The 13,836-nt window shown below is 37.4% G+C and overlaps 1 non-coding gene across 1 annotated transcript; it reads right to left on the bottom strand.

Moving 5' to 3' along the window:
- Positions 1-12,126: 12,126 nt before the first annotated feature.
- On the bottom strand, positions 12,127-12,245 carry LOC143689096 (U5 spliceosomal RNA). The gene has a single exon (XR_013178569.1). It is a non-coding gene; the product is annotated as a U5 spliceosomal RNA (small nuclear RNA).
- Positions 12,246-13,836: the final 1,591 nt, after the last annotated feature.

Raw genomic sequence — 13,836 nt, 5'->3', positions numbered from 1 at the left:
ATTTCTACTTGTAGGAAGATACAAATAAAAATGGGTTAAGCCTGGACTCAGAGGACAGGGCCATTGGATCTGCATCTATCACTTACTAGATATGTGGAAATTAGTTTCCTCATCACCAAAATGGAAATGTTAATCTTTGCTGCATCCTACTTGAAGGACATTTTAAGGCCCGAATGAGATGATAGATATTTAATGCAATTCAAAAGTGAGGACTTAAACAGGAAATGGTATATGAAAAAACCAGCACAAAATAGCATTGGATTGAAAATATATATTTTATTGGAAAAGAATAGCAAGATAATTGAGTTTTCATTAAAAGTGAAAAAGGATGAAAAATACTGTACTTATAAAAATGTTAATCAATAGTGATCATTGTACAGAGTTAACTACCCAATCATGAGATTAAAAAATATTTTTTTCTAGTCAGAGACAACAACTGATGATCACTTTCCCAAGGTGAGACCATGAATCCATGACAAATTGGGATGACACTGACCAGCATCGGGTACAGCGATCAGGAGGAAATGAAGGAGAAGAAGATCAAGTTGAAGTAGACTCATTCCCCAGCTGACTCATAAACATTGAAGGAAGAAGAGTCTGCAATGTTGGGAGTCAGTTTATTGTTTGTCTGCAAAGCATGGGGAGCACATTTATTGTAGGAGTAGGAACTTTGGCAAAATTGACACCTTCATTCACCACCAGAAGTCCTTGGTAAAATAACTTAATATATTCAAGCCCTTTAATAGCTGATTTATTTTATAAATGTTTGCCTATCCTCCGTTCTTTTCTTCTTCTTCTTCTTTTTTTTTTTTTTGCATGGGCAGGCACCAGCAAACAAACCTCAGTTCATTTTGTCCTAAATGTTGTATGTAGAAATTGGATCCATGGGCTTAGTCTGGAAGTGTTTTCTTTATTTGTTTTCTCTCTACAGTGTCATACCATAAGCTGAAATCTAGTTTACGGTGCCCACTCCTGGGGAAGTAGAGTTTCTTTTTATGCTCATCCCTGGAAAACTTAATAAGTATCAGTCTCTTGGGCATCTTGTTTATTTCTGTGGCCTCATATGAACACAGTAACTGGTCCACAACTAGGAACACAATACCTAGTTAAATCTACAAAGGTAAGCCTCTCAGTCCTTATTCTTTGTCCCCATATTCCAATCGAACTAAAATGAGACAAATAGGTAAATATCCAAGTCATTTGCTTTCATGTACAAAATTTGTTGGCCAGAGAATAACGTCCCTATGTCTTCTGGTAGCATCACAAATAAAACAGTGTAAGAGAAACAGACTAGGTTTTGAGAAGACTGTCAAGCCGTTTACCAGTTGTACAGCTGTACAAGTGGTTGCCTGTTAGTTTACCTCCGTGAGAGTCATTTAATCTACTTTAAGATAGGTGCAGTAAGATGTCCTTGGCTGTCTTCTGAGTAAATATCAATAAATCATTTCAAGCTCTTTTCTGCTTTGAAGTATGTGGAGTGCTAGTGGAGAGAAAATTGGATGCCTTGGCAGGCTCTTCAGAGAGATGGATATGCAGGCCAAGAGGATGGTGCTTCTCATCTCTTGTTAACTTGACCTTGTTAACTTGTGCCCTGGTCCTACAACCCTCTCCTCCACCTGGAGGTAGCACCAGCCCTCAAAGTCCAAATGTTTGAGTGCTCTCTTCATTGGTCATTTCTTCAGAATATCTGGATTCCCCCTCTTTTACTGTCACCATCGTGCCTGTCATAGAATCTGGTGGAGCACAGTTCCCCTTCATTTCTTGTTCTCACATTCCTCTACATAGAGTGCTTTGTGTGTGAAAGCATAAGATTTCCAGTGCTAGAGGAGCCAGAACCAGGCAGTGTGTACGTCTTCCAGGTACTCAGATACTGTTGTTTCCCACTTGCAGTAAGAATTAAATGACAGCACCTTCAAGTTAGACTAAGAAGATCTAGGTATTGGACCTGAGGACACTAAAGCAATTAAATTTTCTCATGTATTCAAAGATTACTGCAAAAGACACTCTTGGCTGTGACCACCTTGTTAGGTTATTGTGAGACTAGGAAGGGGTGATAGAGTGAAATGCAATATGAATGTCTGCTCTTTTAAAGACCATACTGTAGGGAAAAAATACAAGGCAGGAAAAGATGCAAAGTAGTAAGGATTTTATTAGGAAATAAACAGAACGATGCTCTGTAATAATGAAGTCAATTCAAACTGAACATAAAATGAAGGCAGACCACAGGAACAATGAGTACATTTAGAAATATTTATTATTTATCATTGAGGAGAGTTGAGAAGAGAACTTATAAGGTTATTGTTTGTGCATGGTTTTTGGTTGCTAAGACGGTGACGATTACATTTCCATGTCTGAGAACATGACTCAAGGTCAAGAAAAGATAAAGCAGAATAGGAGTTTGAATACTGATCGAACAAGAAAGAGAAGAAAATCAGAATAAAGTAGTCTACACCCCACCAAGAAGACTCCAAGACATTTTACAAGATGACTAAGAAAAATTGATGGTGGCTAAAGTTGGGTAGTAATTCTATCGCAAGACCAGGGATGGTTGGTGGAAAGTAAGAATGTGGTAGGTGGTAGGTCTTCAGAAGAATATCAGCGGCAGGAAGGCTGGCAGTAAGTGGACACACAGCAAGGGCTTCTGCAGCATCTGGGGTGGCAGCAGGTGGTCTAATGTCAGACAGGGCGGGAGCAAGACTGGCAGCAGCTAGACACACAACAGGATGGAAGGAAATAAGATTAGCAGCAGCTGGAGCCGCAGCCCTGGGCTAGGTAACCAGGCACACAGCAGCATGTTGGGTGGTAGCAGGTTCTCCGGCAGTACACGGGGCCACTGCAAGCTGGCTGGCAGCAGGTTGTGTAGCAGCAACAGGGGTGGCAGCAAGGCTGGCAGCAGCTGGCCCCACACGTGGGCTGGCAGCAGGTGGTCCTACAGCAGGTGGTCTGACAGCAGGTTGGACGGCAGCAAGGCTGGCAGCAGCTGGACCCGCAAGGGCTGGACTCACAGCAAGTGGGCTGGCAGCAGGGTGTGCTGCAACAGCAAGGCTGGCAGCAGCTGGACCCACAGTAGGTGGGTTGGCAGCAAGTGGTCCTGCAGCAGGTGGTTCTGCAGCAGGTGGGCTGGCAGCAAGGGGAGCAGCACGAGTGGCACATGGTGTCAGTTGTGGAGGGTGGGTTCCCGTTCAAGGTGACTTTCCCAGATTCTGACACCTTCTTCTCTTCTGGGGCTTTTATGCATTGGATCCCCAATGTTGGGGCCAATGAGCAGAACTTTACCTTGTTGTTGTGTGCTTTGTTTTCCATGTCCCATGGGAGAAATGGCCCAAGGAGGAAATTATTCCTGAAGCATTAAGAATTTTCTCAGGGAAATTGATTTGTTTGTTTTCCTAATTGATAGCAAAAACAAGACTATTTTTTATAAATGAGAAATACAGTCATTAAGCACTGTGACGCCAGTTGGATGTCACCGGTGTCAGTCTGCATCTGTTTTCCCTTTTGATACTTACTTTGAAAAGCACCTCTGAAGAGAGGGTGATGATGATGAGTCATGATGATGAGTTTAAACCAAGTTCAGAGAGCCTTCTGATTCCACCGTAATGTGCAACCTAGTATAGAATTTACCCTTTGCTGTGAACAATAATGAAATTGTGGAATTTTAAAAAACAACTATTTGCAGGACAGCAATCAACTCTGGGCTAAGATCCTTGGACAAGGGGCACATGAGGTGAAGCCCACGTTTTCCCCAGGTATTTCCCTTTTTTCACTGTTCTTGTCCTAGTCAAGAGATGTTTCCCCACATCAACATCAAAAGTCATTCACATATATTATCTAATAATAGTTTTAAAGTTTTGTTATTTAATGTTAGGTCATTAATACTCCTAGAATTGACTCTTCGTACATATGTGTGTTTGGAATCCAATTTTATCTGTCCCATGTAGATAGCTTGCTGCCAGCTTTAATCAATGAACATTTTATGCTTCATTCTTAGATACGGCCCCATTTCACACATGATGTTATTTAACTCTGTCTTCTCTCTTTTTCTTGATCACTTCTGACAGTATTTTATTAATTTTTTAGTTAAAAATTTGACTATAATTTTCAGGAACTTTTCGCTTTGTTAGTGTTCACTACTGTACCTTTGGTAATTATTTCATTAATTTACACTGTAATTAATTTATGATTTTTTTGGTAATGCTACTTTTATTTTTCTAACTCCATAAGGTGGGTACTCAATTATTTTAAGGTTTACCCTTAACTGTTTAAATTTATGAATTTCATTAAAACATCAATTTTACAGCCTCCCAAAATTTTGATATGTAATATTTTCATTGTCACTCAGTTAATATCTTCTATACATTATGAGTTATTCAAGTTTAGTCTTCTATGTCAGTATATCTTCCATAATTTATCCCATCTTTTGTACCTTCTAATGTCTATATGCTCTGCTGTTTGTACCTAATATTATGCTTGGTTCTCTCTGCCCATACCATGAATTCATTTTTACTTACTCTTCATTTGGAAAAATTTCAGACCTATAGAAAGCTTTCGAAAATATTACAGAGGATTCCCATTGCCTTCATCCAGATTTCCCAAATGTTAACATTTTACTATGCTTTCCTTAACATATTACTACTAGGTTTTCCTGAATCATTTGAGAGTAAGTTGCAGTTTTACTCTCTATCACAAAATTCACCTTTATCCCTAAGTACTTCAGCATGTATTTATTTAATCACATAGTTCAATTATAAGAACCAGGATATTAAAAGTATTCTTATTTCTGATTTGTTCTCATTTCTATTTTCATATTCTTGTTTATATTGCTAATAGCCTTCAATAGATTCTCTTTCAATATATTTATGAGGTTTAGTTAAAATACAAATAAACGTTTCCAAACTTAGAAGAAAGAGAATTTTTTTTCTATAAAATTCCTGAAAATTGTACGTAATACAAACATAACAAGACGCGCATGGTGGCTAGGTTCAGGTGTCAACTTGGTTAGGTGATGGTGCCTACTTCTGTTGCTGTGGACTGAATCATTAGCATGTGAAATTCATTTATAGTTGATTGTATCTGCAGTCAGCTAAAGGGAGTGCCTTCCACAATGAGTGATGTTTAAGTTAATTAGCTGGAGGCTTAAAGAAGAGAGGTTAGAAGAGAGCTCAACACAGCAGAGTCCAAGCAGTTCAGCTATACCTCATCTCAGCACTCATTGCTTAGCCTGGACATTTGGAGATGCAGAAAGGAATTGTCCCAGGGAAGGTCATTGGAATCCAGAAGCCAGAAGATAAGGCCAGCAGAAGTTGCATTGTGCCTTCCCATGTAACAGAGAACCTCAAATGAAAGTTAGCTGCCTTTCCTCTGAAGAACTATGAATTTTTAACTAAATAAATTCCCTTTTATTAAAGACTGATTCACCTCTGGTGTGTTGCATTCTGGAAGCTTTAGAAAACTAGAACAACTTTAAAAGGTGTAAAGAAATAGGTAGAGAGGGATCTCAGGACCTGAAGAATGACATGGTGTAAGTTTTCTGGACTTTTTTTTCCTTTGTACAGTCCATACTTTGAGCTGAAGAAGCCAGCTACCCAGAATCTTAACAGAAAAAGAGTAAAAATGTCCCAACAGAAGCCTGCTCTGCCAAAAGGACCAGGAAAGGGGAAACCTAACAAGAAGGAAAACTGTTAGAAATAACTATTCTACTCTAACCAAACACCACAGAAAAAATTGTGGCCCCACCCTCACCCATGTCAGCAAAGGCCAAGTGGGGAGGCTAGATGTACATCACTGTGGAGCTGTAATGAGGTCCCCTATGACCCCTGCTATGGTGTTGTCAGAAAAGGTCTAATGAAAAGTCAGGACTTTCAACATCACCCAGTGGTAAAAACGCCACTCCTCTGAAATCACTTGAAAACTTGTGTGAAGCCAGAACTCCCACTTCTATCCAGCAGTACTAAGGAACTTCCCTGCTTTGGGTATCAATGAAGGCTGAGTTGGGAAACTGTAATTTGGTGCCGTACTCCCCCATTTTGATGCTGGAATGGAATTAGAGAAAACCAGCTAAAACAAACATTTAAATAAGAGCCAGAGCCTTATAACATAATATAAAAATATCCAGATATTAATTAAAAAATAACTCAACATACAAAACCCACAAATGTTTGAAATGGAATGAAATAAATACAATAAATGGCAACACCAAGTTGACAGAGATGTTAGAATTATTTGACAAAGATTTTTAAAGGCCATGATAAAAATGCTTCAATGTGCAATTACAAATACTCTTGAAATGAATGAAAAAAATAGAAAATCTCAACAAAGAAATAATAAATAGAAGGAAGAACCAGATGTAAAGATTGGAATTGAAAAATACAATAACCAAAATAAAAAGCTCCGTGAATGGGCTCAAAAGTAGAATGGTGGTGACAAAGGAAAGTACCGGTGAACGGGAAGAGAGAACAATAGAACTTACCCAGACTGAACAACACAGAGAAAATTGACTGAAACAAATGAACAGAGCCTCAGGTACATGTGAGGATGTGACAAAGATCTAATATTTATGTAATCAGAGTTCCAGAAAGAGAGGAGAAAGAGGGTAGGTCTGAAAAAAATACTAAAAAATAATGGTTGAAAATGTCCCAAGTTTGGCAAGACATACATTTTGTGTGCTAATGCTGCCAGAAAGCAATATACCAGAAACGGATTCATTTTTACAAAGAGATTTATTAGGCTACAAATTTATATTTCTAAGGCATGAAAATGTCCAAATTAAAGCATCAACATGAGTACACCATCACTCAAGAAAGGCTGATCATGTCTGGGGTTTCTTTGTCACATAAGAAGGCACATAGCAAAGTCTGCTGGCCCTTCTCTCCTGGGTTGGTTTCAAAATAGCTCTCTTAGTGCCTGTGGGTCCTTCTGGCAACTCCTGGGGTGATTTCTTTCTCTGAGCATTTGTGGGTTTTCTCTTAGCTTCTCTGGGGCAAACTCTGGATTTCATCTCTTAGTTTAGTATCTCCTGGGGCATTTTCACTCTCCAAAATCTTTGTTTTTTCCACTTGGTTTCATCTCCATCCTCTCTGTGTTGGCTCTGAGCTCTCTCTATGTTTTCTCTATTTTATTCTCTTCAAAGAAGACTCCAGTAAGTGGATTAAGACCCACCTTGAATTGGGTGGGTCACAACTCTGTGAAAACAACCTTATCAAAAGGCCCCACCCAACAACAGTTCTGTCACCACAAGATTGGATTAGAAGAGTGTGGCTTTTCTTGAGGGTAACTAACAGTGTCAAACCAGCACAATATATAAAACTGCAAATTCAAGGAACTGGGCAAAACCTAAACAGGATAAGTCCAAATACATTCATGCCAAGACACATCATTATGAAAGTTCTGAAAACTAAAGAGAAAGAAAAAAATCTTGAAAGCAGCCAGAAAAAAGACACTCTACTGGTACAGAAAAGCGATGAGAATGGTGGCAAATTTCTCATGAAGAATCATGGAGCCTAGAAGGAAGTGACCAAAAGTTTGTTGAGTGCTAAAAGAAAAGATCTATCAGCTCAGAATTCTTTACCCAGTGAAAATATCCTTTAGGAATGAAGCAAAAATCATTCTCAGATGAAAAAAAAAAAATTAAGAGAATTTGTTACCATCAGATTTGACCAAAATAGCTAAAAGGAGGTCTCTAAACAGAAAGGAAATGATAAAATAAGGAAACTTGGAACATAAGAAAGGAAGAATAAAATACAATAAGCAAAAAATAGGGAAAAATACAATAGGATTACCTTCTTCTTAGAATTATTAATTATGTTTGAAGTCAACATGAAAATTATAATACTGTCTACTGTGTTTCTAAATGTATGTAGAGAAAATACTTAAGATTATTAAATAAATGGGAGAGGGCAAAGGGAAATAAATGGAAGTAAAGGTTCTATATTTCACTCAAACTGGTAAAATGACCACACGGTAGACTGTGATGTTATGTATATTTAAGGTAACACCTAGAGAAGCCACTAGAGATACATTCAAAAACACTATTGATAAATAAAAATGATATTCTAAAAATGTTCGACTAATACAGAAACAAAAAATAGAAAAAAAATAAAAAATAAGATGTCATACTTAAACCCTGTTTTATCTAGGGTTCTCTAGAGAAACAGAACCAACAGGAGATATTCATACATATAAAATTTATGAAAATGTCTCATGTAACCATGGGAATGTAGAGTCCAAGGTTGGTAGGCCAGGCCACAAGCTGGTAACTCTGATGAAGTTCCTCAGTGAACTCTCAGGAGAGGCTGGCTGAACAACCATGCAGATAAAAGAGTCCAAATCTATAGGGCAGGCTGTGCAGCTGGCAACTCCAGTGAAGGGTCTGGATGAACTCCACAGGAGAGGCTCACTGGCCGAAGCAGGAAGAGTCACCATCTCTTCTGAATCCTCCTTAAAAGCCTTCTGGTGATTAGATTAAGCATCTCTCATTGAAGAAGAAACTCCCCTTAGCTGATTACAAATGCAATCAGCCATGGATGCAGCATACATAATCATGATTTCAGTCCATGAAATGTCCTCATAGCAACAGACAGGCCAGTGCTTGCCCGATCAAATGACTGGGCACCACCACCTGGCCAAGTTGACCCATGAACCTGACCTTGACAAGCCCTAACATATCAATAGTTATATTAAATGTAAATGGTTTAAAAAACATTAATCAAAAGAGAGAAATTGGCAGAGTAGATTAAAAAAACATGCCCCAACTCTATGCTTTCTATAAGGAACATACTTCAAATATAGTAAGATAGGTAGGTTGAAAGCAAAAAGATGGAAAAAGAAAGACCCTGCAAACATTAATCAAAGGAAAGTAAAAATGGCTATATTAATATCAGACAAAGTAGATATCTGAGCAAAGAAAATTTCAGAGACAGAGATGGACATTTTATAATGATGAAACAGTCAATCCATCAAGAAAATAAAGTTATCCCAAGAATATCTCAATATTCTTCTCTCAACAATTGATAAAAGACTAGATAGAAAGTCAACAAAGATATGTAAGAACTCCACACTACCATCAACCACCAGGATATAATTGACATTATAGAACACTACACATAATAATAGCAGAATACACATTCTTAAGTGCACGTGTCAGATTCTCCAGGACAGACCATCTGCTAGCCTAGAACTAAAAAATGAGTTCAGCAAATTTGCAAGAAAACACAAAGGAATTGTTGTATTTCTATAGACTATCAATGAATGTGTAGAAACAGAGACATAAAATACCATTTACAATCTTTCTCTCTCTCTCAAAACAAATAGTTGTGAATTTAACAAAACATGTACAGGACTTCTGTGGTAAAAACTATACAATGCTGATGAAGGAAGAAAGGAAGATTGCTATGAACAGAGAAACATCATGTTATGGATTGGAAGACTCAATGTAGTGAAGATGTCAATGCTTGTCTAATTGATAAAGAAATTTAACAGTAAGTATCAAAATCCCTGAAAAAATTTTTAAACATAGATGAGGTTTCTTTAAAATTTGCTTGTAAAGGTAAAGGAACTAGAATAGTTAAAACAATTCTGAAAAAATTAAAATGGTAAGAATCAGTCTACCCAATTCAAGATTCACAACATAAGTACAGTAACCAAATCCATATGGTGTTGGAGGATGGAGAGACACATAAATCAATGGTTTATTTATAGAATCCAGAAAAAGATCCATGCAAATATTTCCAGTGGATTTCTGACAAAGGTGCAAAAGCAATTCCATAAAAGAAAGATTGACTTTTCAACAAATTGTGCTGGTGCAATGGCACATCCATAAGCAAAAAAAAAAAAAAGAAAAAGAAAAAAGAACCTCGACCTTAGTCTCAACTTCTGTACAAAAATTAATTAAGAATGGATCATGGACTTAAATGTAAAATGTAACTATTAATTTTTAGGAAAAGAAATTAGGTGAGGAAGGTGATGTAGGTGGGAAGGACGTGGGTGTGGCTTACAAGGGCTACGAGAGGGACCCTTGTGGTGATGGAAATGTATCTATAAAAAGCAAAAAGAATGAGGAGGTTGGAGATTAGTCAAGCGTTTGATCACCTCTGTTATAGCCATAAAGATCATCTATCAAAGGGAGGTAAGTCGCTCCTTAAATAAGAACCTCACTTCCTGTTGAATCTGGAGTCAAAATATCCATATTGCATTCTCAAGGAATGTCTAAAATTTTACCATTCAGCCTTTATACTAACTAGAGAGGTACAGGAGAAATCTCACACTGGGTAGATTGTGACATCAATTTGTGAAGCATTTTAACATACTGGTTTTCACCACTAGAAGATATATATACATTTGAAGTAAAAATTAATTATATTTCAATATATATATTTGAAGGTAAAAGCTCATTATATTTCATTAAGTCTTTGGATTTGGCTGCCAATTTACAGGGACAGCAAAATAACACTACTTTAAAAATCTACTAAATCCAGACTGAGACATTAATGATTGCACATGCCTTTCTAGATAGTTGTCCATTTCATCTACATTGTCTAGTTTATTAGCATAAAATTGTTCATAGTATCCTCTCATTACCTCCTTTATTTCTGCAGGGTCAGTGGTTATGTCTCATCTTCCATTTCTGACTTTATTTATTTACATTCTCTTCTTGTTTTTGTCAGCCTTGCTAAGGGTTCATCAATTTTATTGATTTTCTCACAGAACCAACTTCTGGTTTTGTTGATTTTCTCAATTGTTTTCATGCTCTCAATTTCATTTATTTCTGCTCTAATCTTCATTATTTCTTTCCTTTCGCTTGCTTTGGGGTTAGTTTGCTGTTCTTTCTCTAGTTCTTCCCAGTGAACAATTAATTCCTCGACTTTTGCTCTTTCGCCTTTTTTGATATAGCCATTTAGAACAATAAATTTCTGTCTTAGTACTGCCTTTGCTGCATCCCATAAATTTTGATATGTTGTGTTTTCATTTTCATTTACCTCAATACTTTTATTGATTTCTCTTGTAATTTCTTCCATGATCCTTGTTTAAGAATGTGTTGTTGAGCCTCCATATATTTGTGAATTTTCTGACCCTCTACCTGTTCTTGATTTCCAACTTCATTCCTTTATGATCCAAGAAAACATTTTGTATGATTTCAATCTTTTTAAATTTATTGAGACTTCTTTGTGACCCAGTATATGGTCTAATCTTGGGAATAACCCTGGAGCACTTGAGAAAAAGGTGTACCCTGCTGTTTTTGTGTGTAATCCCGTTAAGTCTAGCTCATTTATTGTATTATTCAAATTCTCTGTTTCTTTACTGATCCTCTATCTAGATGTTCTGTCTATTGGTGATAGATGGGAATTGAAGTCTCCAACTATTATGGTAGATGTGTCTATTTCTCTTTTCAGTGTTTGCCTCATGTATTTTGGAGTACTCTGGCTTGGTGCATGAATATTTATGATTGTTATGTCTTGTTCTTTAATTGTTCCTTTTATTAATACATAGTGTCCATTTGGGTCTCTTTTGTTTTACATTTGAAGCGTAATTTATTGAATATTATTATAGCTACTCTTGCCCTTTTCTTATTGTTGTTTGCATGAAATATCTTTTCCCAGCCTTTCACTTTCAACCTATGTTTATCTTTGGGTCTAAAATGTTTCTCCTGTAGACAGAATATAGATGGGTCCTGTTTTCTAATCCATCCTGCCAGTCTATGTCTTTTGATTGGGGAGTTTAACCCATTAACATTTAGTATTATTACTGTATGGGCAGTACTTTCTTCTACCATTTCACCTTTTGGATTGTATATGTCATATCTAATTTTTGTCTCTTTTTACCTTTACTGAGAGTCTATTTCTACACTATTCCGCACACCTCTCTCTCCTGTCTTTTCCAATCTGCCTGTAGTGCTCCCTTTAGTATTTCTTGCTGAGCTGGTCTCTTGGCCACAAATTCTCTCAGTGATTTTTCTGTCTGAAAATGTTTTAATTTCCCCCTCGTTTTTTTTTTAACGCAATTTCTTACACATCTATGTCATTTATTATATTAACTCTGTGGTTTTTGATGAAGAAAGCCCACAACTGCTGTCACTACGAGTAACTACTAAAGGACCTTAAATGCAATTGCTGCTTTTTTTTAATGCATACATGGGGCCTTGATAAAAACCAAGGCCTTCAAAAAGTTGATCAATGACTCATAACCGTTTCTCTCCACGGAAATCTTTAGTAAAAGGTGAAAGATTTATACGATTTGAAGAGAAACTAGAGTATACCCCTCGTTTTTGAGGGACAATTTTCTGGATATAAAATTCGTGATTGGCAGTTTTTCTCTTTTAGAATCTTAAATATATCATACCATTGTCTTCTGGCCTCCATGGTTTCTGCTAAGAAATCTACACATAGTCTTATTGGGCTTCCCTTCTATGTGATGGATTGCTTTTCTCTTGCTGCTTTCAAAATCCTCTCTTTCTCGTTGACATCTGACGTTCTGAGTAGTAAATGTCTTAGAGTATGTCTATTTGGATCTATTCTGTTTGGGGTACGCTGCACTCCTTGGATCTGTAATCTTAAGTCCTTCATAAGAGTTGGGAAATTTCCAGGGGGAATTTCATCCATTAGTCTTTCTCCTCCTTTTCCCTACTCTTCTCCTTCTGGGACATCCACAACATGTATACGCTTCATGTTGTCATCCAGTTCCCTGAGTCCCTGATCATATTTTTTCATTCTTTTCCTTATATTTTGTTTTGCTTATTGGATTTCAGATGTCCCGTTCTCCAGTTCGCTAATTCTATATTTTGCCTTTTGAAATCTGACATTTTAGGTTTCCAATGCTTTTTTTCCCATCTCTTCTACTGTGCCTTTCAATCCCATAAGTTCTGTGATTTGTTTTTTCAGACTTTCAATTTCTTCTTTTTGGTCACCCATTGCCTTCTTTATATCCTTCCTCAATTCATTGATTTGATTTTGGATGAGATTTTTCATGCCTGTTTGACCATCCCGAATTACTTGTTTCAACTCCTGTATCTCAGTTGAATTCTTGGTTTGTTCCTTTGACTGGGCCATATCTTCAATTTTCCTAGTATGACCCATTACTTTTTGCTGGCATCCAGCAAATAAATAAATAAATAAATAAATAAATAAATTTATCCTGGAGATTGTTTTCACTCTTTTACCTAGGATTTTCTAGCTGGATGGCTTTGTTTTCTATCTATTCCTTGACATTCAGTTCAGCTTATTCTAGACCTCTAGGACAGGTTTTGTTTAATGGATCAGAATTCTTCAGTTCTCATTTTCTTGTTTTTAGTCCTGCCTATATAGAACCTTTTTTTTTTTACCCCTCTATAAGTGTCTACTTAGATATTATAGACCCCAGTCAGATTTTCCCAGACTAGAATGGCCTCCTTTCAGGAGGAAAGAGTCCCCTGCTTCAGTTTTCCCTGAGGGTGAGACCCAGCAGGTTGAAAGTCTTTCCTATGAAGCCTCTAGACTCTGTGTTTTTCCTATCCTGCCCAGTATGTGCTACTTGTCTGCCTGTAGCTTCCCACCAGCATAAAGTGATGGAGAGCCTTTAACTTCAGCAGACTCTCCCTACTGTGGGCATGGTTGAGACAGAGGAGTTTGTAGGATGGCTTTAATGGCTTAACTTTTCCAGACCCTGGGGTCTGAATTCGTTAAAGGAGGGATTCCACTTGAGCTGGGCCCCACCCCTCTCCTGGGGAAGGCACAGCCTCCAGAAAATTAATTCCTTTCACCTGACCAGCCTCTTGCTCTCTCAGACAAGCTTAATTCCACCCTTGCCTGGGGCATTTTGAGCCTGAGAAGCCTTGCAGTTATACCTAATGAGCAGTAAGTAGTAGAAACA

The sequence above is a fragment of the Tamandua tetradactyla genome, chromosome 6 (genome assembly GCF_023851605.1).
Source record: "Tamandua tetradactyla isolate mTamTet1 chromosome 6, mTamTet1.pri, whole genome shotgun sequence".
In the NCBI taxonomy this organism is placed as follows: domain Eukaryota; kingdom Metazoa; phylum Chordata; class Mammalia; order Pilosa; family Myrmecophagidae; genus Tamandua; species Tamandua tetradactyla.
The sequence above is the reverse complement of the archived record's forward strand: the minus strand, read 5'-3'. Positions and strand labels throughout refer to the sequence as shown.